The following is a 26728-nucleotide window of genomic DNA, read 5'->3' on the forward strand; positions in this document are numbered from 1 at the left end:
TACACGTGCACATGAGATGATTTTTTGTTTTTCTTCTAACGCTAAAATTTCTTCTCTCAACTCCCGAACTATGAGTTTGGGAGTCAAAAAAAGGAGGGGGTCCCCATTCGTATTGAGGAATCGGGCATGTGTTGTGGACAGCACAATAGGAACCTTTCGTTAAGCCATCATGCGTTTTGGATTAAATAATGTGGGTGTAACTTATCAAAGTGCTATGACTCTTATATTTTATGATTGCCTACGTAAGATTCTTAAGGATTAAGTTGATGAAATTATTGTTAATCAATTAAGTGTGAAGAAAATCTAGTTATCTTGAGAAAAAAAATTTAATGGATACAAAGTTAAAATATGTGTTTTAATCCTCATAAGTATTTAATTGGGGTTAACACTAAAAAATTATTTGGATTGATTATTTCTAATTATAGTATTGAAGTGGATAGTAAAAAGATAAAGGCTATTGTCAATATGCCTCCACCTAAGAATATATCACAACATTGGGGTTTACAAGGAAAGATAGAAGCTATTTGAATATTTATTTCAAAATTCATTGATAGAATTATTCCATTGACATCCTTTCTTAGGAGGGATTCTACTTCCTCTTGGAATGATAAAAGTGAACAATCATTTCAACAAAATAAGGATTATCTTGCTAATCATTCTATCTTGAAGCTCGTGCAACCTGATAAGCCTTTTATCTTTACATGTCAACTCCTCCAAATGCATTAAGTGTGATTCTTATTCAACATGATGATTCTAATAAAGAGCATTTTTTTTTTATAAGCCATACTTTGATTGATTATGAGATATAATACACAAAAATAAAGAAGCAATGTCTTTCCTTACTTTGTGCATGTCATAAACTTTAACATTATCTTCTTAATGCATACATCAATGTGATAGTAAAATTTGATCCTCTAAATTATCTCTTTCCTAAAACATATTTATATGGGTGACTTGCAAAATGGGTTATGCTTTTGACAGAATTTGACTTAGATTTTATATACCAAAAATACATTAAAGGGAAAGCCTTAATTGACTATTTAGCTAAGGTTCCTTCTTCACATATAGTTATCACTCCTTTTGACCTTCTTGACATAGGAATATGATTTATGGAAAAATGTGAAACTTGTAAAATTTACTTAGATGGATCTAGACATAAAACTAGTGTTGGTGACAGTGTGATACTCATTCCTCCTTCTTAGAGATGGATTCCTCTTTCATGCAAAGTCACCTTTCAATAAATAAATAATAGTTTGGAGTATGAGGCTCTTATTATTGGATTGTGAGCTACCTTATACCTTAAGTTTAATAAATTAAGTATCTTTTGTGACTCACAATTGATTATGCAGTGAATAAAGGGTTTATATCAAGCTAAAAATTATAACATGACAAAGTATCATGAAATAGCTCTTGGTTTATTGACCAATTGTTTGTCTTATGACATGTAGTTAGTTCCTTAAAAGGATAATGAGAATGTTTATACTATGACTAGCACTACATCCTTATTATGTCTTGGTAATAATGAGGATTTTTAATTCACTATTCATACTCTTCTAAACCTATTGTTTTGGATAGTGGTCTTGTTGTAGTTTAGTGTTGTAATTTGAATTCTAAAAAATAGTTTTCAAAAATCTTTAAGTACTTTAAAGACCAAAGTTTTCCTAAATCTTCTTCTCAAAATTTTCATAATCATTTTAGAAAACTATTTGTTCAATATATCATCTTGGATGAAACTCTATATAAAATATCTTATGATAGCCATTTACTAAGATGTCTAGGAAATAACAAAGTCCCTGTCACTTTGCAAGAAACTCATGTTGGATCTTGTGATGGGCATTTTGGTAGAAATCCATTAGTAAATAAGTTATTAAGAATGGGGTATTATTGGCATACAATGAAACAAGATTGGATTACTTTTGTCAAGAAGTGTCTGTAATGTCAATAACATGGTAAGTGTTTACATACTCCTACTACTACACTTAACACTTAGCTAGCTTCCTAGTCTTTTAGTGTTACGAGTCTACATTTTATTGGCATTATTTCTCCTCATTCTTCACAAGGACATTCTTGTATCTCAATAGCTACAAATTATTACAAAATGGTTTGAATTTTTTCATTTTTCAATCTACTATAGAAGAAGTTATTTGTGGTTTCATCCTCAGAATATCATTTCTTGATTTGGCATTCCTTCCACTATTATTTCTGATAATGGAACCTCTTTCAAAAATAAAGAAGTTTAGAAATTTATGGAGAAATATCACATTCATCAGCATTTTTCTAGTCCTTACTATCATCAATCTAATGATCAAGCTAAAGCATCTAACAACGTCATTGAGAAAATCTAATAGAAAATAGTGAACAAGCACAAAAAAGATTGGCATGCATAGTTAACATATATGTTTTGGGATTTTTGGAATTGTGTTTGTACTACTACATGTACTTCCCTTTATAACCTAGTTTATGGTGTTGATGTAATAATGCCTTTAGAATTAGAAATACCTTCTCTTTACTATCATTTCATGACATTATTGATAAGGACACTTTTAGAGAAGAATATCTCCAAGAATTAGAATTGTTAGATGAACAATAAATCAATGCATTGGAACATTTAAGATATTATCATAAATCTCCTTGAAAGAGTTATAATGATATATTACTTGAATGGCTATTTTTTGTGATTGATCTTTTTCTTTATGAAAATCAAAAGAATGTTAATGCATTGTTGATATTAGATTGTTTTGAAGTGAAGAACTTGTAATGGAACAATCATTATTTTGTCAATGATGTCAATCCTACTACCTATTGGTGAGACAATTTCTTTTTTGGTTTGAAAACTATCATTTAGTTGATTGATGAAAAGGATTTGAGAAGAGGAGATAACAATATCACCTAGAGAAAGGTCTAGTTATTTGGTATGTAAAAGAAGCACTAAAACCAAGTAAGACATTGATACTATAGTGTATTGTTTATCTACTTAAAATATAAAATGAAACATTACTCAAGTTAAGACTAGAAGAAGATCAAGTATGAAAAGTCTTTTTTGAGCCTTGTCAAGTAGTCAGTACAAGCCAAGCAGAAATCAATGGAAGTCAAGAGAAAAAAAAGTAGTTCAAAGCAAAGATGAAAAGTAATGCTGAGTAAAATTTAGTTGATGTCGAGCATCATTAAACTTTATTATTCACTAAGTAAACTAGTGTTGGCCAAGTGGAAGAATAATATAGACATCGAGTGACAATAGATTAATGTTGAGTGCTAGTATTTATGTTAAATCAAAGATTTGACAAATCTAAGCCGACTATTTTTTTCTTGAATTGTGTGAAGTGTGTGGAAGATAACTATGATGAGTTGGTGGCAGATAAATCAAGATAAACTTTTTTGTGACAAATTCAAGGAGGATTAAAGAAAAATTTTATAGAGGAACCAAATGAAAAAGTTGATAAATTCATTGTATCCTACCTAACCCTAAAATGGAAGATTGTAGTTAAGAGGCCAAAGATCTAAATTCTCTATTTATAGAGACAGCTAGTCAGAAGAAAAGGTTTTCATGTGTGAGAAAATAAGGAAGACAAGGAGCCTGAGGTATTGCTTCGTTTAGTGGCCAAATAAAAATGACTATAGTTGGCATACAAAGCAAGAAGCCTTAAGAGTGTGAATACTTGAAGGGTGAACATGCTATCAAAGCTGAAGTGTGTGAATTCCAAGAAGAATGGAGGATTGAAATAGAGATCTATAATCTACAAGTGAGGTGTAATTTGTTATCAAATGTCTTATTGAATCTATTATGTTTCATGTTTAAATTTCTAAAAAGTTTTTTTGACCTAGGATAGTAACCTACAAAGTTTATGTATTATATGATCTAATGGATGCATGCATAATAAGGTTTTATGGATATGGGTCTACTAAGAATTGAAAAGTTTTATTTGTACATCTAGACCTTGGATAACTGATTCAACCCCCTCTTAGTTATTCTAAAGAATTCCAATGATTGGTATCAGAGCACCATAGTGCTTAAGTGGACTTGTTTGAAGTTACTAGAAGCAAAACATCAAGATGTCCAAAAGAGAGGTACCCAAGCTTAACAAGGAGAACTTCCTGCATGGAAAATTATGATGAAGCTACACCTAGGAGGACTTGGAGACCATGCACAATCTACCATCACACTGAGCATGTCAACCCTACTAGAGCCCTAACTATTAAAGATTTGAAAAAGAAGAAAGAAAATAATTAGGAAGTGGTGGAGATTACCTCTACCCTAAGTTATTTTGAGTTAGATGGCATCAAGGGTTGTGATACTACAAAGAAGATGTGGGATGCTCTTCACACTATTTATGGAGGAGACACAAATGTTTTGAGTACCAAATCTGAAAATCTTAGAGGTAAGTTCAATGACATGAGGATGCAAGAAGGTGAGAACATTGCTCAATATTACTCTAGAATAAAAGATGTTGTTAATGCTATAAAAGGAGCTAATAGTAAAAGTGATCATGAGACTATATTAAAAAAAGTGTTTAGAATATTAATGCCTATCTATGCTAATAGAATTTTTTCCATACAAGAATTATGATTTATACCAAGTTCAAATCTAACTCTTGAAGGTTTGGTAGGTAGGCTCATTTCCTTCGAACTCTCTAATTTTGATAATTTCAAATTTGAGAATGTTGAATCTACTTTCAAAGCTAAACTACCATTAAAAGAACCTAAAGGGAAGAAGAAAAGGTCAAATATGTTTCTAGTGATATTGATACATATGAGGAAGATGTAGAACATCTTGAAGCACTACTAGAAAGGAGATTTCATAGAGGCAAAGGAAAATTTAAATGTAAGTTACCTATAATGTGTTTTAATTACAATGAGGTTGATCATATTGTTGCTAGATGTCCAAAAAAGAGGAACAATAGGAGTGGAGACAAATACAAAAGTAAAAGAGATGAGGACAACAAATATTACAAATACAAAGGAAAGAGTTCTTACTACATTGTAGAAGAGGAAACCAAAGATGGATTTGAAAACCATGATGATGAAGTGTTGTATGTAGCAATGAAGGATGATTCTGATGAGGATGAGGCAAATGCACTTGTGTCTTATGTGAACAAGAGTGACGGATGGATCATTGATAGTGGGTTCTCACATCACATGACTAGAGATAAAAGTAAGTTCATTACCCTGAATTATTATGACAGAAATAGTGTAAGGTTTGGTAATGATGCACCCTATCTGATAAAAGGAAAAGGATCTATCAAACTCATAGAAAAGATCATGTGTGACAATGTTTATTATGTTGAAGGACTTAACTATGATTTGTTGAGTATGTCACAACTGAATAGTTCAAGTTGTAAAGTTGAGTTTGAGAACAAGATAGCAAAGATCTATGACACTGATGGGAAACTAATTGGGAAAGCTGATCAGACTAGAGGTAATGAATGATGCTACTTTTCTTGTTGTAGAATTTGATGGTGTGTGGTTATCGCACTAGAGGTATGTCATGTTAAGTTTGATCACTTGGTTAGTATCGATAACATGAAAAGAGTCAGAGGTTTGCCTAAATTGATGAAACCTGACAATATATTTTGCAAACAATGTCAGTTAGCAAAGATGAAAAAATCTAGTTTTAGAAGTAAGACTCGCACCTCTAAAGAAATTTTGGAGATTTTTCATACTAACTAATGTGGAACAATAAATATGAAAAGAAAAGGAGATAGGCAAAAGCTTGAAATGTCTAAGATCTAACAAAGGTGGATAATTTACATATATGTATGTATGTATATATGTATATGTATGTATGTATATATGTATATATGTGTGTGTATATATATACATATATATGTATGTATATATGTATATGTGTATGTATGTATATATGGTGTGTGCATATCTATATATGTATGTATATATATCATGAAAATTTGGTATAGATGGAGGCATCATTCAAAATATGTTTATATTCTATCATCTATTTAACTATCTTTCTCAATCTTAATGCTTCATTAGGTGATGACTCCCTAATCTCTCTCATCTATAGTTAGAGGAGGATAGCCTCTGGGATGCACTGATGTGATTATAGCTTCCTTCTAGATCAGCTACATTAATACAAACACTCTTGTATCACTCATGGATTAGTCTCTAACTCTACTATGCAATGCTCAAGTCTCTCCTCATTTTCTTGCCTCAATCTCTTCTCTAGAAATATAGGTGAAAAGATATTCACATGTCTCCCTATTGGTGGCTAAGGTAGATATTTATTATTATCATTTATGGAAACATATCTCCAATATGAATAAGGTAGACCTTGCAAATGAAGTTATGGCATTCATACTTAGAAAATTGTCTAAGTATCAGTTAGTTTATCTCCCAAAGAATATATAGATTTGATATACATAGATGATAGAGGCATTATTGGAACATGTGTAGTTAGGTATAGATAGGAAAGGATGTCAAGATGATGGTCTCAAGTGTGAAAATTAGTATAGTCAGTATCAAAGGAGATATAACAGTTTTACCTATTACAAAAGTATATAGAAAGAATAGAGCATGACAAGAAATGGATAATTACAAATTAAGGAATTATTTTGTCTCAAAAATAACTATTTAATTAATTAGGGATGACATCCTAGATGTTAACCCTAAGATAACAAGTTAAAATAATATTTTTTGGTAAGCATGTAGAAGCTTGAAGGTCAAATGGATAATATTTAGAGAATTACAAAGGTATAAAGGAAAGTTTGTAAATGTGAAGTTAAGTGTGCTTCCAAGGAAGACTATGAAAATTTTATGTGATGCTAATTTTGATGTATGGTCATAGGTATGTGATTTTTTGAAGATTAGGAAGAGTTATACTAGATATTAAAGATATCAATAACAAGAAAAGAGGTGTTTGTATCAAGGAATTACATTGTATATTGCATTTTAGGGTAGTGGGCTTTTCTTGCATATATTTAGTATTTTTATATAATAACCCCTAATAGGGTTGAGGCTTCTAAAAAGGACCAGGACACTATATACATGTAATAGACTCCTAACAGGGTCAATATCTTTAACTAGGTACTTTTGATTAGCAAATAATTTTGTGGGTACCATCCCAACCAGGGTTTCCCCTTGGCCAAGGTTTTCATAGTTAACAAAATATGGTGTTATGAGTTCTCTTATTACATGGCTATGTTTATTGTTTAGTATAATTACTTTTCTTTCATATGCAAGTTATAAGGAAATTAATAATATCTAGATTTGGGCTAAAGTTTGTAGGATAATGATTCACCTCCCCCCCCCCCTTGCCATCAATATTCCTTATTTCTAACAATTGGTATTAGAGCTCTCTTACTCAAAAGAGGCTTAATAGCTTGAGTAAGATCCATATGGATATGAAATTGTTATAGAAGAACCTAGAAGAAGCTCTTGAGAAGATCAATATCCTCACTAGAGAAAGAGATAACTTGAAAGAAAGGATATGAGTATGCAAAAGACTACATTAGTAAGTTAAAAGACAAAATTGATCATCTCGAATCTAGAAAGGAATGTAAAGATCAAATTAAGGATAGTGTGAAGTTTCAAGATTGATGAAAGAAAATGAGATTCTAAAATAGGAGTTGAAGATCATTGCACTAAAGTTAAGTTTCAAGAAATATGATAGAAAAATTGAGTTAGATCTAAAAACTAAGAATCCAGATCTAGGATCCCATCTTACAAAAGTTGCATCTAAACTTGAATTAATAGAGTTAGAATATGTAGAACTTGAAAAATACAAAACTATTGGGAAAGGAGAGTTAAACCACACTAAGAAAAAACTAGACAAGTTATATTCTAGTAGTGAGAGAATTGATGAGAAATTATATTTCCAAAGACCTTCCTATGATAAGATTGGTCTTGGATATTTTACTGCAAAAAAATTAAAACAGAAATATGAAGCTAGAAATTAAATTAGTTTAGAGAATCATCAGCCTACACAAGAGAAAGAAGAACTAAAAAATATTGAGGAAAATCATTCTGATAACTCACCTAAGGATATTGAATAAATTGAACAACCTAAAAAAACTAATGAACCTAGGAAATTTGAGTAGATTGAATAACCCAAGAAAGTAAGGGATGAATTTAAAGGTAGATGCTTTGCATGTAATTAAATTGCTCCTATGAAATGGGATTGTATAGGGTAAGTCATTCAAACCTATTTCTAATTTCTATTGTTATAATTGTCATGGTTTTAGTCATAGATAAATTAATGTAAGAAACCTAAATTTGATAGTAATAGTAGCAATAGTAGAATGTTTAGAGGTACTAAACTTGTAGGAAAGAGAAGGAGATACAATGAAGGAGCTAATGGAGTAGGGAACAATATTGTGTGTTAAAAATGTAACAACTTTGGACACATGCCAAAAATTATAGAGCACCTATTAGCCATCATGAACCTAATTATAGAAATAACACACCAATATGTCAAATATGCAGTAACTTCAATCATATAGAAAAATTTTGCACAATGGATATGAGGAACATCAATAGGAAACCAAATTCTAAAATGAACACCAACAAAAATGTTAGAAGGAATGATAGAAACAATAATAGTTAGAAAGATGATTTGAGAGAACATATAGAAGAATATAAAGAAGTATTTATCAAAGCCAAAGATCCATCCATCTCACATGTAGTGTTAGAAGAGAAGTCACTTGATGCACCTAAAGGAATACTGAAGTTATTAATAATATGTGATTCATCCTATTTAAATTCAACATCTTATATAACTAGAATTAGAAATCCAAAAGACAAAGAAGTTAGAAGATGGTGAATTGTGAGTATCATAGTTAGTATGAGGCACTTCATGATGAGTTGAAGCTATTTTTAAGAGCACATATGATTTGGAAATCATATGTATGTGCACAAAAGAGAAAATGTCTACTAATAATCAAAAATATTTTTTATTAATTGTGTACTTGCACAATTAATACAAAGATTGATTCAGTAAGATTTAATGGATGTGAATGAGATCTTCTACATCATTTACATGTGTGAAGAGTTAAGGAGTAGTAAAGAGTGAATTGAAAGATAATTGGAGGAAAATTGAAATGAAAATTGCAAAAAATCCTAGCTATGCATAGAATCAAGGTATTTTACATTTTATGCAAGAATTGAGGTGTGAATTGAGTTCAAAATTAGAGTATTAAAATGGATAAGTCTTTGATTCATAATGTTAAGGAAGAATTGAGACCTAAGATAAGAATTGGCGAAGTAAAACCGTTAGAGGATGACCCAAGTATCACATATTCCAAAGTTCCAGAAAGAATCATCTACTTAAAAGATGCAACTAGCATATTAGAAGCAAGTTTGAATTGGTAGGAGAAGAACATGTTTCCAAGGAATTCATTTTAGTTTATAACTAGGATTATGTATGAGTTTTAAATGAGGACTTGAGCATTTAAAGAATAATTACCTAGTGAAAGATATGTTTTATTATGAATTTGATAATGAAGAATGGAACAAGGTTATACTTAATAGAATTCGTGATGGAAAGTTTTAGTTAGTAGACAATGTAGTAGAAATCTTAGCTAACCTAATTCATGAATTGATTGGTCTTTGCAATGAGGGTAGTATACATATTAATGAGAAGAATTTTAAGAAGATAGTTCTAGATAACACAAAATCAATTTATAATGAAAGAGGAATAGTGATAAGAAAGATTAATTAAGACAATGTAAGATTCTTGAGAAGAATCATTACAACTAAGATTTGTTCTAGTTACAAAGATGATGACATGGTAGCTAGATTTATTTAAGTAGCCTATAAAGTATGTATTGAGAAGGAGAACGTTAATTTAAGTGAAATCCTAATAGCTTAGTTGATTGAGAATCTTGAAAGGACTAAGACAGTTAAGAATATTCAATTTAGATTCCAATCATTGATAAGACATATGTTCTTCCATTTGATTAAAAGATTTCCCTTCATGTCAATAGTTGAATTGCTTAGCAGTCATAAGTACACTATGGAGAAGGTAATAGAGATGTATACTAGACATCCTATTAATAAAATCAATACCAACATAGACCTTATTATGAAGACTTTTCAAAATGAGATGAGATAAAGATTCAAAATCCCACTCCTTATGGTAGAAAATTTTAGAGATGATATTTGTTTCATGGTGGATATTGATTTCTCATACATTGAGATATTAGAGCCTCAAATGATATATGTTGATCCACTTGGATGTGAGCTCTCAGAATGAGAAATTGAAGGATATAAAAATGATAACCCTTAAATCAAACAAGGATGAAGAATTTGATAGGCTTGGAACATATGATGAGCTTATGTAATAAAAAATCCAAGCAAAGATAGAAAAAAATTCTAAGAAGAAAGTTGACTCATGAATGAAGAAATCAATGTAGGAGGAGGGTATGATAGAAGAAGAGATGAGTGTAGCAAAGAAAACCATATTAGGCATTAGGAAGATAGGTCAACAAGGAATAACTTATGTACCACCCTTGGCATCAGCAAGACTATTATAAGGTGTTACTATTATATTTCCATTTGTGGCTACTCCTAGAGCACCTTATGTAGCAGTGTCTTAGGATCAACCACCTATCACAAATGTTATTCCACTATCTAAGCCATTTAAATGATGTAGAAGCATCCTGGGTGTAAGAGAAATCTTACATCACCCAAAAATATTTCTCTTTCAGTCTTTTCTATTTTAAATAAGGACTAGTAGATAGGGTAGTTACTATTTATGGAAACTTGCTATTTTAGTAAGTTTTTCATATGAGCTCAAAATGTTCTCATTTTCTATAGGAATGTTCATTTTAGAGTTGTAAGCCTCCCACAAAAATCTCATTGCTCCAGCTTAAGCATCACAAAAGTTATTGCAAATTTTTGATGGAAAAATTTATAGAAAAATATTTAGGCTCACTGTTAGAGGCCTTAGAGTGCCTAGATGAGGTCTAAAATCTCAACAAAAGGGCACTTGCACAATTCAAAGCCTATAGATTACAAGCTAGCATTTCCAAAAAGTGGTTATAATAGCCAATCAGAGCAATAGTTCATCAGTTATGGTCTTCCAAAGTGAGGCTACCTGAAATATCTAAAATAAATGTCAAAAATGTATTTGGATGACTCTATATGTATTGTTAGAGTCTATTAGTCCTAGGTACTAAATTTGAACATCTAGAACCTTCTCGAGCAACATAAAATTGCCTATTTAAGAAATGCTTGAACATTGTCTAGGATAGCTCTATGTAGCAGTTCGTAGCTTAGTCTTGCATAATACTATAATGAAGACACCCATGTGTGTTACCATATTGTACTTGTGAATTTCATAATTCTACATTTGAGATGCAAATAAGAAGTCCATATTTCACCTCACTTTTTTTGTTGTTTATTTGTTTATGTTATGAGTTTATGGGTTTATGGGGAGCACCCTTCATCACTAAAGAAGAAGAGGAAGTAATTGAGGTCAAGAGAAAATTAGTCAAATTGGTTAAGGTTAAACAAGAGTCTCTTGATTCCCTAAGGAAGAAAAGGATGAAGGCTATGGCAGTAAGACCTAGGAAGAGACATAAGGAGAAAATGCCAAATATACCCAAGAAGAAGATGAGAGGTCAAACAGAGCCTAAAAAACTAGTAGAGAAGAAACTTGAAGTTGCAAGCATAGGAAGAAATGCATGGAAGCCTTAGATTAAGAAGTTAAATAGCACAATCATTGATTAAAGTAATTTTGTGCAACTAAATAAGCTTTATCATCTATATACTAGAATTGATAGATTGGAGCTTGAGAATGAAATTATTGGACATTTGATATTGTATAATAAAAGATCATGTTAAGGATGAGATTCCTAAAGATCTCTATGAGACGTTGATAAATGGAAGAAAGAGAGTAGCACATGAGGATTAAGGAATTAGAGAAAACCATCTTAGTAACTTATGTAGGATTTATAGTGCTAAGCACCTAAAAAGTCTACTGGAGAGTCTTGAGCCCTATCTAAGGAATAAGATTAGAAGTATACTAACTGTGGGAGGTAATTATCAAGAAGTTAATGAAGAAATAGATAAATCTATAATATAGATGATCGAAGATCTAAATAAGGCAGCAATAGTAGCACCACAAATTACCATTGTTAGTGGTAGAATGTAGATTGATAGCACAAATGTCACAGTTGATACAATAGAAGATCCATTCAATGATTTTGACACTATTTTTTGCAATTTGACTAGATATACTAGCTTAGAAGAAGAGGATGATGAAAATAAGAATCTAGAAGAAGAAGAAAATATAGAAGAGTAGGAAGAAAAGAAAAGATTAAAGAAATAAGAAAATAGGAAGAAAGAGGAAGAAAGAAAGCTAAAAGAAGAGGAAGAAAAGAGGAAAAAGGAAGAGGAAGAAAAGAAGAAGGAAAGAAAATGGAAGTAGAAGAAAACAAAATGAAACTTGAGAAAGATGAGGAAGACATAAAGAAAAAGGAGGAAGAAAAGAAGAAAATTGATGAGGAAAGGAAGAAATTGGAAGAAGAGAAGAAAAGAAGAAGAAAAAGAAGAAGAGAAGAAGAAAAAGGAATAAGAAGAGAAGAAGAAGAAGAAAGGAGGAAGATGAGAAAAGGGCTAGTGTACCTAGTTATTCTAGGACATCCCTTACATTAGCAACACTGACAAGATGAAATTATTATGATTAGACTAAACTGATCTCATCACTCTACAAGAACATTGAGAAGAATAGAAAGGTCAAAATTCTACAAAGTGCTCTAATGGAAGTAACTGAAAGACTTCACAAAATTTTAGCTGTGAAGATGATAGAGTCAGATCCATAAGATAGAGCCAGAAAAATAGTGCAAGCTTTTGATGTAGAATTTATAAATTTATCTGATATTGTAAATTTTTAAGCACATATCAAACATGATGCACAAATGTTTTGACATTGTCTGTCAAAACATCATAAATGGTTTTGGAGATCTTTATGCATGTATCAAGGAACTTAGAAGATGTGAATAGGAAGGAAAGGAATTGTATGCAAAGTGCTCACTATCATTTAAGTTCACCATAAATAGTGATCAAGAGATGAAAAAGAAATAGGAAGAACTTCAAGTATTGGTAAATCAGTTTCAGTAGCTTAATTAGAAGGTAAAAGACATTGAGGCTAAGATTGGAAAGACTTATGATGAAATAAGTCTTATTGAGATTAATAAAGAGATAATTGCTAAAAGATTTTCACTTCTTAGAGAAAATCTATCTTTGAAAATAGCAACTTTAGAACAACATGTAGAGGAATGTTTTAAGGCGAAGACATCTTTTGAGAAATTTGTCTATTCAGACCTAAATGCAGTTGAGATTACATCCTATGGACTTTTCTCCCTTCTTAGCATATTTGAAGGAGTTATAGATTCATGGGAGAATAAATTAAGGAGTCTATAGATAATTTTTGATGACTGTATGACACAACTATCTACCTGATGCAAAGGTATTTTTGACACCTTTGTTGTTGATGTCAAAGGGGGAGAGATAAGGAAAATTATATATAAATATATGTATAATTAAGGTATATGATAGGGGGATTTATGTAATATAATTAGGATATATAAGGAATGATGGCTAGATTCAATGATCCACAAGTTTTGAATTTTGAAATTTTTGATAAGGCTAAATTTTGTAAAGTTTTGATTATTAAAAAAAAATTGGATAGCCAATTTTCCTATATGGTTCCATCAATGCCAAAGGGGGAAATTGTTGTAAAATTAGATAGGGTAGATATTGATTCTTTTCATTTAAGGAAACATAGCTCCACTATGAAGAAGGAAAACCTTGCAGATGAAGTTATGGCATTCATACTTAGAAAATTGTCTAAGTATTAATTAGTTTATATGGTAGAATAGCTATAGTTTTGATATGCATAGTTGATAGAGGAAATATTATCATGTGTGCAATTAGGTATGGACAAGATAGGATTTCAAGATGATGTGTTCAAGTGCATGAGTTGGTATAGTTAGTACAATAGGAGATATAATAATTTTACCAGTTATGGCAGTATACAGACAAAATAGAGCATGATGAGAAATGAATAGTTACAGATTAAGGAATTATTTTGTCTACAAAATAATTAATTAATTAGGTATGCCTTCCTTGAATTTAACCCTAATATAGAAATTTATAATGATATATTTTTTCAAGCATGTGGAAGCTTGAAGACCTACTAGATAATATTTAGAGAATTACAAAGGTATAAAGGAATGTTTATAAATGTGAAGTTAAGTGTGCTTTTGAGAAAAACTATGTGAATTTTATGTGATGTGAATTCTGATATATGATCAGAGGTATGAAATTTTTTTGAAGATAGAGAAGAGATATTGAAGATATTGAAGATATCATCAACAAGCTAAGAGGTTTGTGTATCTATCTTTTTGTATCAAAGAATTACATTTTATATTGCATGTTAGGGAAGTGGGCTCTTCTTGCATACATTTTATATTTGTATATAAGAACTCCCAATAGTGTTGAGGCTTCTAACAAGGAATAAGATTCTATATGAATGTAAAGACTCCTAACAAGGTCAATACCTTTAACCAGATACTTTTGATTATTGGATCATCTTGTGGGTACCATCTCCACCAACATTTTCTCTTGGTCATGGTTTCCCTAGTTAACAAAATATGGTGTTATGAGTTCTCTTATTGCATGGTTATGTTTACTATTCAATATAATTAGTTTGGTTTCATATGCAAGTTATAAGGCAATTAATAATTATATCATCTTAAAATAGAAGAAGTTCCATCTTAAGAGTGTTTAGCCCTCTAATTAAGAGGTCTAGGGTCATGTCAAGCACCTTGAGTAGGTCTTTGCATGTATCTAGTTTTTTCCCCTTGTTCCACTTCTCTCTCTATTTCCATCCTATTTTAAATTTCTCTAGGAAATTGAGGAATTTGACTTTCTGGGTCAAGGATGACCTTGACCCTGACCTAGGGTAGGGTCGACCTCATCCTTGACCCCATGACCAATTTTCAAGTTCTAAGATTTTTGAGATATCGGGCTTCAAAAAGTTTCATTTTCTCACTTCTAGGTTAGTTGTTTTGGGTTTGGGAATGGTATAGTCTTAAATTGCATTTAATATAGGTCCATTTCTAGGGGTTAAGATTAATTGGGATTTAATTCTCCATGTTGACCTTTTCTAGAAGTTTGTGCCCTAGATCTCTATATAAGGAAGCCTTCTTCCCTCATTTTGACATCCACCTATTATGAAATTTACACACACAAGAGATCTCAAAAAAATGATTATTCTATGAAGTTGAGATCTACCATTTATCAAGCATTCAATTCATCAAGGAGGTCCATTATTAGCCATTGAAGGATTTAATCTATATGGAGCCCTCTTGTTGAAGATTTCTCCATCCACATTCATCCAAGCTTTTTTTTATGAAAAGATATATTCAAGAATGGTGTTGAAGATCTAATGTCATTTATTTGAGACATCCTACATACATTTGTACATTCATTTGGAGCATTCGTACTTGTGGATTCAAGGATTTGAATCCTTCACAAGGATTTCAATATAAGCAAGGTCAATAGTTCCATTTACTTTGTTTATTTATATTGCAATTTTAATTATATTTCAAGGTTTATTCCAAATTGGGGTTTGACAAAGGAAAACCCCCATCTAAACAATAAAACTCTTTTTATTGCAGATACAAGTTATAAGACAACAATTAAAGTGTAGATTTGAATACCCTTTTTGCTAAACTTGTGTGATCCATAAACAAAATTTTTTTTGAAGTAGTGCAAGTTAAGGTCAACTTTTTAGGGTGCAATTGTGTCATAGGGTAAGATTGTGCCCCTCTATTTGGGCCAAGGTCGACTTCCATTCAAAAGGACAAAAAATTTCCAGGTTTTCTCTGTCTCGACATTTCTAGTCTAGGACAGGTTGCAAAATTCTCTAAAATTGTACATAGACATTAGAAATTAGTATTTTTCAGATTTTGCCTATTTTGAGTTTAGAATTTGTCTTTAATTCATTTCAAATTTCAAGTACATACTTTTCCATACCAAATTTTATAGGATCTCTTCCTTTCTTACTATTCTCCATTTCTTGATCCATTTGTGCATTGATCATTTTCTTGTGATTAATCAATTTGGATAATTTCTTTTGAGAATTTGGGTTGAGGATAGGTCCTATTTTCACCCTTTTCATTTTGGTGAACCTAACATGCTTACCCTCTTTTCTTTTCTAGAATTAGATGCCCTATTGAGTTTTGTGTTGTTACATTTTATTTCATATTTGTTAGGTCTTTTCTTGCATTAAGATTAGATTTTGTTTATGCTCTTGCATTTTAAAAATAAAAAATAAAAAATAAAAAATTGCAAAATCTATTTCAAAATTAAAAAATATTTATGCTCTATTTTTTCTTAGTTTAGTTCATTTGCATTACATCGGTTTGGTTTATGAGCTTTATTACTTCTATTCATGGTTCTAATCTTTGGGTTAGATGAAGTCATAGACTTATGGGTATCTTTGAGCCTAAATCTTCTTCTCCTTTACTTAGGATCCTAGATGATAATTTGATTCTTCCTGATTCTAATCCTATTATGGAGAAAAACTCTTTTGACTCATCCTCTTGAACAAGTCCAAAAACTTTCAAATGAACTTGATAAAATGGATAATTGGCTTATTCAAGAAAATCTCTATCAAGGTTATATTCAAGCTATCAAGGCTCTTAAGACAGTTCTTCGGGATAGTGATCAAGGGGTTAATCTCTTGCATGGTATTACTCACCTTGTGCATTAGAATGTTAAACCTTTAGCTCAAGAAGCTCAAGATTTAGGGTTGTTTCCTCCTATCACTAGTGTAGAATCTTCTTTTGTTCCTTTCCCTAGTGTTCCTAGCTATACTCCTTTGGAGATTGTAGCAGTTCCCTCTATTCCTTTGAGTGTTCATAATGTTCTTTTTACTTATTCTAATCCTCTTCCAATTGTAGTTCCTAGTGTTCCTCTACTTGAGTCTTCTATTCCTATAGCTTCATGCACTTTTCCTATTGTTTATAATGTTGCTAGTTCTCCTATTTCTTCTAATGATTCAATAATTATCAGTTTGGCTCAAATTGTGTCATCTTTACAACAACAACTTGCTACCTTAACTCAAATAACTTTAGTATTCCTACTTGTGACTTGGGAAGTCCTATGTCTCAAGATATCATTCATACTCTTTTTCCTCAGCAAGTTTATATGCCTTGTATTGAGAATTAAAATGGTAATAGAGACCCTATTCATCATGTTAAAACATTTCAAATTCTTTTTAGTAATAATGCTCATGATCATAGGATTTCAGCCAAGTTTTTTTCTTGAACTTTTCATAACAATGCCTTACAATGGTTTTGTTCCTTGAGTCCTTATTCTATTAATTAATTTCCACAACTTGCCAATTCTTTTATTCAACAATTTCAAAACATCATTAGCCCACAAGTGTCTTTGATTGATTTGATGCATTGTAAACAAAGTTCTAAGGAAACATTAACTGAAGCTATTAGTAGATTTAAGCATTTGCATGCTCATATTTCCCATCATGTTCATAATATTGATATTCAAAATATGCTTATTTCAAATTTGTAAAAGGATATTAGAGATAAGATTCTGCTTATTGAATTTACCTCTTTTCAACAACTTTGTGCAGCATTTCATCATTATCAATTACAAGTGAGTCAATTTGAGAGCACCACTCTAATTGCTCTTGTTCTTGTTGATAAAAGTGATGTTTCTCCTAATATAAAGTTCAAAAATTCAGCAATTATGTCAAGATAAATAAACAAGAAAATTTACTTGTTGATCAAGTTGTTGTGGCATCTCATAATATTACCTCTACATCCACTTCTTTTTTATTAAATCATATGTTTACACCTCTTTCTAAATCTTTATATTCTACTATGAATAGGTTGTTCACTACTAATATGATTACTTTACCTCCTATATTTGACCTCTTTTACTTGCTACAATGGTGTCTAAATATTTTCATCCTAAACCTTTTTGTCAATATCATCATCAGAATGGCCATGATACTGAGAAATGTTATTATTTAAAACATAAGGTTCAAGACATAATTGATTCTAATACTTTATCTATTAATAATTTTGATGATAGTGGGAATAAATTTGTTTCTCCTCCTAATCAAAATCTTCATATCTATATGAATTCTTCACCTACACATGATACTAAGACTATTGCTCAACCATCTTCTATGGATATTGTGCATGACTCAAAGATGGATGATCTTAATCATGTTGTTAATCAAGTGGTGCATGTGATTTAATCTATATCTCCATCTCAACCTCAGCTTCAATCTCAAGTTTTAGCTCAACCTCAACTGAAGCCTAAGCCTAAATTCAAGCTCAACCTAAACCTTGACAACAAACTAAGAAAAAATGACCTTGAGAACTTTTGATTACCTTTGATGATTCTAAGACTATTAAATCTCCTAATGGTCCCCTTTATATTTATGCTAAGATTGCTTAGATACCTACTCATGGTTGTCTTGTTGTTCCTACCTCCTTAGTCAATGTTATTAGAAAAGAAAATATTTTTATGAAAGGATTGCAATGTGATTTTTATGATACATCAGATGTGTGGATTCAAACTTGTAATGGTTTTTTATATTCATCATTTTGTTGTAATGATTTACTGATTGAACTTTTTAGAAAAATTGTGAACACTACCTTTGTTGTTGTTGATCAGCTTCAAGGTTGGTTTGTCATGGTTAAATGTCATCCATGTTGTTGCTTCACCTATTCATAAATTTGTTAAGTTTTTTTATGATGACTAAGTGAAGATGGTTATTCATAGTTTGTATCACACTTCTAGGCCTAGAGATTGTACTATACTTGATTTCTTTTTGGCTTCATTACCTAATTCCTGTCCTTTTCATCTTGATTATCTTTTCCATTGATATCAATCCTACAAGCATCATAAGATTCTCAAGTTAATTTTACCTCCTATAGATCTTAATCATGGTCTTTTTCCTACACCTTCCATACCTCATTTATCTATGGTTTCTATAACTATTAATCAAGTTCCTCCTATTACTTGTCAATCTATTGATAATCCTATTAATCCTCCTATTGAACATATGAAGCATATAGTAATTGTTCCTCCTAGTTCTCAATAAATTTCAAGCAAGACAAAACATAATCAATCTTTTGATGAACGTCATAAGAATCATCATTCTCAAGCTAAAGCTTGTAATTCTATTCTTCAAAATTCTTTACCTTCTTTGGATACAACTATGAATGATGTGTTACAAGAATTTTTTGCTAAGAATGATGTTAAGATGCATGATTCTAAGGATTCTATTTGTATCTTAGATCCTATTTTGATTAATCTAGATGAAGAAGATACTCTTAATGATGCTAATGATGTTAATGATGAATATGAAACTATTAACATTGACATTGATTTATCTAATATGCTTTCATCTCAATTAAAACTTACACCTAGTATTGAACATTGTGATTCTCAAAAGTATCTTTGTTTAGAACTAGCTATCATTCCTACTATGTTGGATATAGTCCCTCTTGCAAGTTACTCATCTTTCCTAAATGATATAGAATAAGATAGGGAGAGTAGGTGGGAAGCTTGATTGGCTTGTTCTTTATGGTAGCCCTTTTGTGTGTTTTTCTATTGTACTATGTTTCTCCCATGATGTGCTTGCTAAATATTGTTAGATTCTTTTATATGATTTGTGTTTCTTTGTTAGTGCAAGGTGATAAAATAATTGCACCTATTGTATTATTCCTCTATATGTATCTCTATTCTTAAAAATATTGTTTCATGTTATTTTGTATCTGTGCTATTTTTTGTACATGTTTCCTTGTGATATCTACTTGGTTCTACAACTTGGTAGCATTGCTTCTTTTCAGTCTCTAGGTAATGGTCTGAAAAGATTCTTCTTCATATTTCTTATGTGATCTTTCCTCCTTTGTGATTGTAGTTATACTTTCTTTGGGGAATGATGTGAATTCATTTGAAATAATATCATATATTTATTATCTTGTGATCATATTGACCTCAAAGTAAGTAGATCCCTTCTATGTTCTTTGTATGTTTATGTGGTATTTCCCTTGATTTGTCTTCATCTGGGGGCATCCTATTGTGGAACTTAACTAGTGGAATTATTTATGTTTCTATTAAAACCATTGATCATGTTAAAGTGTTAGCAATGAATTTGACTGGGGACATACACTCTTCCTACTTATTGCACACATGAACTTTTCAAAACACGTCATTATTTTTCAAGATATATTTTCTCCCTTTTTGGATGAGTGACTAATCCTTAAAGCATGGATTTATATTTTAGGATCTCTTGATCACTCTAGTTTCAAAATATATTTTGAACCCTTAATTTTTAAGGTGTCCTTAATATTGGATCTCTTTTTCTTTTTTTTTTACTCTTATAGAATAGAATATTCTTAAGAGTAAATCCTTGATGGATTGACTAGTGAGTAGCCACATTCACTAGGCAGTTCAATTTTTTCTTTCTAGTTGTGTAACTTTCTTGTGTGGCTTAAAATGGGACATAAGTTTTCATTGGGCAAGATAATCACACTCTTTATCTTTTTCTCTTTTTTCTAGAGATTTCTCTCTTATTTTGATCGTGGAGTTGATGAAGACTTGAGTCTCTAGGGACTTGAGGATCTCTTTGTCCCTTTGATTTTTATAAGATTATCTTTTCATTATGATCTACTTTACCAAGAGTTTTCGTCAAGTCCATACTCTTGCTAAAGTGGGGGCTAAATTTATCATCTTAAAATGGAAGAACTTCCATGTTAAGAGTGTTTATCCCTCTGAGTAAGTGGTATAGAGTCATGTCAAGCACCTTGAACAGGAATTTGCATGGATCTAGTTGTTTTCCCCCTATTTTGTTTCTCTCTCTATTTCTAGCCTATTTCTTACAACTTTCTTTGTGAAACTAAGGGCTTTGAATTTCTAGGTCAAGGTCAACCTTGACCCTAACCTAAGTCAAGGATGACCTTGACCATAAACTAGAGCAAGGTCGACTTCATCCTTGACCCCGGGTCCAATTTTCAAGTTCTAGGAGTTTCAAGATATCGGGCTTCAAAATGTTTCATTTTGCCACTCTTGCATTAGCTATTTTGGGTTTTGGAATGGTACTCTTAAATTGCACGTAATCTAGATCCATTTCTTGGGGTTAAGGTTAATTAGGATTTAATTATCCAATGTCAGTCTTCTCTAGAAGTTTTTTTCCCTAGATCTCTCTATAAGGAAGCCTTCTTCCCTCATTTTAACATCCACCTATTATGAAACTTCAAAGTACAAGAGATATTAGACAAGTGATTATTCTATGGAGTGAAGATCTACTATCTATTAAGAATTCAAGTATTCAAGTGTTCAAGCATCCAATTCATCAAGGAGGTCCATTGTTAGCTATTGAAGGAGTCAATCTCTATGGAGCCCTCTTGTTGGAGATTTCTCCATCCACATTCATCGAAGTCTTTTTATATGCAAAGATATATTCAAGATTGGTGTTGAAGATCTAATTTCATTGATTTGAGACATCATAGATACATTTCTACATTAATTTGAGCATTTGTACATGTGGATTCAAGGATTTGAATCCTCGACAAGGATTTCAATATAAGCAAGGTGAATAGTTCCATTTACTTTGTTTATTTATATTGCAATTTCAATTATATTTCAAGGTTGATTCCAAACTGGGGTTTGACCAAGGCAAACACCCCCTCCAAAAAAGAAGAACTCTTTTCTTTCAGATAAAGGTATAGGAAAGAAAATTAAAATTAGATTTGGATACCCGTTTTGTCAAACTTGCAGGACTCTCAAACAAAAAATTTGTCAGAGTAGGGCAGGTCAAGGTTGACTTTTTGGGGTACAATTTTGCCTTGGGTAAGATTGTGTCCCTGTATCTAGGTCAAGGTCAACCTGCATTCAAAATGAAAAAAAAATTCTAGGTTTTTACTGTCTCAACATGTTCAATCCAAAATAGGTTGCAAAATTATTTGAAATTATACAGTAACATTAGAAATCAGAATTTTCTAGATTTTCCCTATTTTGAGGTTAGTATTTGTCTTCTATTTTTTTTTAAGATTTCAAGTACATACTTTTCTATACCAAAGATTATAGGATCTCTTCCTTTCTTTCTATTCTCTATTGCTTGATCCATTTGTGCATTTTCTTGTGGTTAATCAATTTGGATCATTCCTTTTGAGAATTTGGGTTGAGGATAGGTCCTATTTTCATCCTATTATCTAGTTTTGGGCTAAATTTTTCAAAATATTGATTCACCGCACACTCGCACCCCCCAACCCACCCACTTAGTATTCCCTATTTATAATAGTGCCTAGATCTTGTAACCATATGTCCTCATGGAAATGGGTGGATGGTATCCTCAAAAATATAGTGATGTCCTTTAGGTCCTCACTTAAAAAACCCCTCCACTCTCTCTTTGTCACTACAATAAAAACATATAGTATTTCATTAGAATAGTCTTCCCTTTATTATTTTATAATCCTAATCTATAATATATTTATACTCTACTAGGATCCCTTAGAGTGCTATGTATCTCTCTTTGATGATAAAGATAGGGGCATGGACCAACTACTCTCTCCATGTACTCATTATCTCAACCATGGAAGTGTTAGAATTTACAAGTGGGAAGTATACTTCTAAGGGGGGGGTGAATCAGAAGTACTAAACTTTAACCTTTAAAATTTTTAACTTAAATTAATACATGCATGAAAAACATTTGACACCAAATTTGATCACCCAGAAACCCTCCAAAATGAGAAGGTAAAAATGGAGTGGGGATGACACCCACAACATACTACTACAATAATAATGTAACTTGTCAAGGTTACAATGTTTGACCATTAGCAATGGTCTACCCTATTAAAGGCTTTTACACCTTGTTAGAAGTGCAACTATCTAAAGGATTTACAAGACATTCACTTGGAATACCACCCAGTTAAAGGATTTATACAATGGTTGTTAAACCAACCTAAGTCCATAGGATTTCATTCTAGTGCAACAATTGTTAGAGAGTATAGTAGAATGTTTGACTTGATCACTTACAATCTCATATTTCTAATTTTATATCCTTGTTCTATCTGATCTAATCCTCACTAATATGATATTAAGCTCTTATAATGTTGATTCTATGTTTTGCTGACTAATCTTGCAATACTCCTACTCTACTAAGTTACCTTGAATGTCCTCTTATCACTTCACCCCTTTTACTCCTTCTATTCTTCACTCACATGTATCACACTCTCATCATTTAGTGCACCTAAATTATGGGGCTTTGATCTCCTTAAAAAGATTTTGTGACTTCGGTTTAGGTATGAATCTACTACTGAGATTCATCCATTTTACCTCTTTAGCATTCCAATTATTTGATTGGTTGCATGTTATTACATAAGGAAACAAATATATTTTATCTTATCTCTAAGCTTCAAGATCTATCCATTAGTTGGAATGCAAAATGTTTTACATCTTAGTTTGTGAAGGCACAAACTCTTATGTTGATTTTGTGTTTCTCAACACTTGTTGATTACCGATGCATGACACTTACTGAAATTCTATCTTGCTCAACACATGAACATGCTCAGCATCTATTGTTCACTTAGCACATATATTCACTTGGAACTATCTATTTCTCAACACTTACTGTATTTCTAGCTCGGCACATATTACAACTCATCACTTGTATATATTATACTCATCATATGTTGCTAGCTTGGCATGAACTTAGCAAATAGCTTAAGTGTGTTGACACTCAATTGTTAAAACCATTTTGAGATCAACAATCTACCCCTTTGAAATGAGTGTCAAAAACACTTAACTATGCATGATGAGTCTATCTCCCTTAAGTATAATACAATTTCAATTTGGCATATATACAAAACTTCAAAACTGTTCAAAATTTTTTGAACGACTATATACCTTAAAATTGTTCTAACTCCCCCTAAGTTGATGTGCCTCTTTTTGTATCCAAAATCTCTCTGATTGGATTTTCCTTATGCTTATTCATTCTGATACTCTTTATCTAATCTGGTCTTATATGCCCTATTTTTTCTTTTTTTCTTTGTACTCCCCCCTTTTTCTCTTCTCTATTTATTTTGGCTCCCCCTTTCACATGTCTTCCCTTGTAGATTAAGTCTCCTTCTGGACTTTTGATTTATCTCCCCCTTTTTACAATATCTCACCCTTTTATAATTTCTCCCCCTTTTTAACACTTGTGTCAAAGGGTCTATATGCTGACTGAGTATTTTTCCAAGTAGGTCTTCTTTACTTCCATCACAATTCTTAGAGCAGCATCCTAGTTTTGTATTGCAACTTCTAGGGATTTGATTTGTATTTTTGTATATGCTACAAGGTGAACTAAGCCATCTAATGTTGAAAGATTAGGATCTTTCTTCAATACATTTTCTACATAGACTAGTTCCTTTTGTAGAATCTCCATATGAGGGGTTAGGGTAGGTTGTATTTTAACTAATCTCACTCTAGTATTAGCCTCTTCTACTATCAATATAGCTAGTTCCTTCTATGTGTGAAGTGTTGTATGAGAATTCTTCTCACTTTGAGTTGGATCTTTTGGCAATTGCATGCCTAATACTTTAAGATTTCTTTCCAAGCTCATTATTCTTTGGCTAGTTTATTGTGTGAAGATTGAAGAATCACACAATTTTGTGTACAGTGAGAATATATTCTCAAGTATTGTCTTCACCTTATCAATTTTGTTTGCTAGCTCAACCTATGATAGTGCTATTTCACAAGATATATTTTCATTGACTTTTGCTTCAAATTTCTTTTCTGACCATTCCATTAGTTTTGCATTGGTGTCATGTTCTTCACTTTGCACTTGGTCTAGTATTTCTAAGAGTTGCTCCAAAATGGGCTTTGTTTCATTAGGCGATTACAAGTTGAAGGTATCTAAGAATATGTCCTTAATCTCATGTAATGCTTGCTTTTTTTTTATACTCATTTTTTAGTATCTCCTATTTCTTCTTCCTTTCTAATGCCTCCGGCATTAGATTTATTTAATCAAGTGTAATAGTGTCAAAATCATATTTTAGAATGACTATCTCTTCATCTAATGTAGGGTCTCCATAGTGAAGTACCCTTGCAAATTTTGTAGAGCTCGAGCTTGGTGTTGATATTTTTAGTGGCATAACATCAGTGCTCAATTTTTGAAGCATTCTTGTAGGAGTCCCAGTAGTTGGTAGATTTACCAATGTTTGAATTACTTACTACTCTTTTTCCTTTGGACTTTCCTTGTCCTCTTCTAATTTGTCTTTATCAATAACAATTATTTGTGGTGGTGCACCCTGTCTTTGTGTAATAGAGGTAGACATACCCATCTATCCTAGTTGTTCCTTTGTAGGCTCTTTCTCCTCTACAGTCTGAGTCTTGTGCTCAAGCATCATCACTTTGACTATGGAGTCAACCTTTGTAGATGTGTCTATTGATGTTTTCACTGTAGATTGTCCACTAGTAGCTATAGGGATAATAGAAGGTGGTTCTTGTGGATTCACCTTATCCTTTGTTAAGTTAGCTATAGCTTTCTACAATTCATCTACACTGACCAATATAGGATTATTGCATAATTGAGCTTATAATGTTGATTGGTCAAGGACCTTTTAAGATCCTCTATAATCAACGGATTGATGTTCTAACTAGAGTTGTTAGGAACGTCATTTACTGTTACTATGTCTATAGGTGTAGAGGTGCCATGTGGAGGGCTCATAGGTGGTAGTTGTGTGTCAGACTCATTCTATTATGTTTGCTGCTCCTGAGCTATTGTCACTTCATCTTTTCTCTATTATGTCTCCTCCACTATGTTATCTCCTTTTTCTTTCTCAGTTTCTTCTCCTTTATCATTCTCCTCCTCTTCCTCAATATTCTTTTCTACAAAGGGATCCTCTTCTCCTTTCTTAATAGTTGTTAAACCATATATCAACTTCCACATCTTAGTGGATTTATTAACTATACCTTCAACATTGTTTTGGAGAATGTTGAACGCTCTATATTTGGGTGCAAATTTTCTCCCATTCTTCTTGTTAGCCTTAGTTATTTGTCCTTTTGTAAGTTTTGGCATTACTTAAGCCAATGTAAACTCTCTTATTTCCTTCTCCATGTTAAGTAAATAATGCCATTTATTTTCAACAATAGAATATAAATCTTTAGGCATTGAATTATCAAGTTCAAGTAGAGTGTTCTTGAACTTAGCCACCATGGTATAGATTGATTCCTCAACCATGTTTTGTTCTTCCCTAAGTAACTTACTAAAATCAATGTTTGTCAAACTAGTCAAGTCTACATTATCTTTAATATTATTGCAAATATTCTCTAAATCAGACTTGCTGGCATGACTTACCACTCTAAATTGGCTTGTATCTTCTAACTTGATCATTTCTTCATCAGAGTTAGGTTGAGCAACATATTTTCTTCTTTATTGGACCTTGTTGTTCAATTTCCTGCTTCTTTTCTTGCTCCTTAGCCTTTTGAGTTCTGGATCTTGTGCTTGCTCTTGTAGTAGGCTTTTTAGGGCTTGGCTAAGTAGCCTTCTTTTCCTTTGTTTGTTCTATAGGTTGTGTGCTTTCTTTCCTCTTCTTGGGTTCTGGCTTAGTTGGTGCTTCCTTTGCTTGTTCCTCCTTGGCACCTTCTTCCTCTTCATCTTCACCCATGCCTTATGTCAAGGCAAGTGGTTCCTAGCCCTATTCTTCTTCATATTCATCATCTTCCTCTTCTCCTTTTGCAA

This window comes from Cupressus sempervirens, chromosome 1, assembly GCF_028749045.1.
Source record: "Cupressus sempervirens isolate cs-2001-9-10 chromosome 1, ASM2874904v1, whole genome shotgun sequence".
NCBI lineage: Eukaryota > Viridiplantae > Streptophyta > Pinopsida > Cupressales > Cupressaceae > Cupressus > Cupressus sempervirens.